General features: G+C 42.0%; 1 pseudogene; it reads left to right on the forward strand.

The window, feature by feature from the left end:
- Positions 1 to 2500, forward strand: part of LOC137644250 (putative neural-cadherin 2) — a 150212-nt pseudogene that overhangs the window by 113893 nt on the left and 33819 nt on the right.

Below are 2500 nucleotides of genomic sequence, written 5' to 3' on the forward strand. Positions count from 1 at the left end.
TCTCTCTCTCTCTCTCTCTCTCTCTCTCTCTCTCTCTCTCTCTCTCTCTCTCTCATGTTAAAGGATATGGCATCAGCAGTAGGTTATATGTATAGAAGTAGAAGGATGGATGTATTGGCCTTGTGTGAGACAAAGATGAAAGGAAAGGGTGAAGTGATGTTTGGTGAAATGTCTGGTAGAGTGTCTGGGATTGAAAGGGGAAGAGCGAGAGAGGGTGTGGCTTTATTGCTGAGTGAATGGATGACAGGTAAAGTAGTGGAATGGAAGGAGATATCATCGAGGTTAATGTGGGTAAGGGTTAGGTTGGGTAGGGAATGTTGGGCGTTTGTCAGTGCGTATGGGCAAGGTAGTGAGAAAAGTGAAGAAGAGCGGAATGAGTTCTGAAATTAATTAACTAGGTGTGTAGAAGGACTGGGTAGAAGGAATTACGTAGTTGTTATGGGTGACTTAAATGCTAGAGTGGGCGCTGGAGAGGTAGAAGGTGTCATTGCGAAGTATGGCGTACCAGGTGAAAATGAGAGTGGTGAGAGACTAGTAGATATGTGCGTTGAACAAGAGATGGTAATAAGTGCTAGCTTTTTTTAAAAAGAAAGATAAAAATAAGTATACATGGGTAAGAGTGGCAAATGGAAGAATAGTAGAAAGGGCATTAATGGATTATGTGTTGATAACTAAAAGAATGTTTGGAAGATTGAAAGACGTGCAGGTGTTTAGGGGTATGGCTAACGGTATGTCTGATCATTTTTTGGTGGAAGGAAAATTAGTTGTAGCAAAAGAGTGGGGGAATAGAGTGGGTGGATGTAAAAGGGAGCTAGTGAGGGGGTTGAAGAGCTAATAAAACCGGGGGTAAAAAGTAAATATCAGGAAAGGTTGAAAATGGCATATGACGAGGTGAGAGTAAGAGAAACTGGTAATTTAGAGGAGGAGTGGAAGTTAGCCAAAGAAAATTTTTTTTTGGGATTGCAAGTGATGTATGTGGCAAAAAGGTGGTTGAAGGCAGCATGAGGAAGGGCAGTGAATGGTGGAGTGAAGGAGTGAAGGTAAAAGTGGAAGAGAAAAAGAGGGCTTTTGAAGAATGGCTGCAGAGTAATAGTATAGAGAAGTATGAAAAATATAGAGAGAAAAAGGTGGAAGTAAAGTGCAAGGTACATGAGGCAAAGAGGTCAGCTGACCTGAGGTGGGATCAGGGACTGGGTCAGTCATATGAAGAGAATAAGAAGAAGTTTTGGAAAGAAGTGAAGAGAGTAAGGAAGGCCGGCGCAAGAATTGAAGAGACAGTGAAAGATGGAAATGGAAGGTTATTAAAAGGAGAGGAGGCAAGGAAAAGGTGGGCGGAATATTTTGAAAGTTTGCTGAATGTTGAGGATAATAGGGAGGCAGATATAATTGCTGTTGCAGGTGTTGAGGTGCCAGTGATGGGAGATGAGAATGAGAGAGAGATTACAATAGAGGAAGTGAGGAGAGCACTAGATGAAACGAGAGTAGGAAAAGCATCTGGTATGGATGGTGTGAAAGCTGAGATGTTGAAGGAAGGGGGTATGTCTGTACTTGAATGGTTGGTGTGATTGTATAATATGTGTTTTGTGTTGTCAATGGTACCAGTAGACTGGGTCTCTGCATGTATTGTACCACTATATAAAGGTAAGGGAGATATGCATGAATGTTGTAATTCAAGAGGTATTAGTTTGTTGAGTGTAGTTGGAAAAGTGTATGGTAGAGTACTGACTTATAGGATTAAGGATAAAACAGAGAATGCAATCTTGGAAGTACAGGGTGGTTTTAGAAGAGGTAGGGGTTGTATGAATCAGATTTTTACAGTTAGGCAGATATGCGAGAAATATTTAGCAAAAGGTAAGGAGGTGTATGTTGCGTTCATGGATCTGGAGAAACCATATGATAGAGTTGATAGGGAAGCAATGTGGAATGTGATGAGGTTATATGGAGTTGGTGGAAGGTTGTTGCAAGCAGTGAAAAGTTTCTACAAGGGTAGTAAAGCATGTGTTAGAATAGGAAATGAAGTGAGTGATTGGTTTCCGGTGAGAGGGGGGCTGAGACAGGGATGTGTGATGTCGCCGTGGTTGTTTATCTTGTATGTTGATGGAGTGGTGAGAGAGGTGAATGCTCGAGTGCTTGGACGAGGATTAAAACTGGTAGACGAGAATGATCATGAATGGGAGGTAAATCAGTTGTTGTTTGCGGATGATTCTGTACTGGTAGCAGACACAGAAGAGAAGCTTGACCGACTAGTGACAGAATTTGGAAGGGTGTGTGAGAGAAGGAAGTTGAGAGTTAATGTGGGTAAGAGTAAGGTTATGAGATGTACGAGAAGGGAAGGTGGTGCAAGGTTTAATGTCATGTTGAATGGAGAGTTACTTGAGGAGGTGGATCAGTTTAAGTACTTGGGGTCTGTTGTTGCAGCAAATGGTGGAGTGGAAGCAGAAATACGTCAGAGACTCAATGAAGGTTGCAAAGTGTTGGGGGCAGTTAAGGGAGTAGTAAA

This window comes from Palaemon carinicauda, chromosome 7 (genome assembly GCF_036898095.1).
Source record: "Palaemon carinicauda isolate YSFRI2023 chromosome 7, ASM3689809v2, whole genome shotgun sequence".
NCBI lineage: Eukaryota > Metazoa > Arthropoda > Malacostraca > Decapoda > Palaemonidae > Palaemon > Palaemon carinicauda.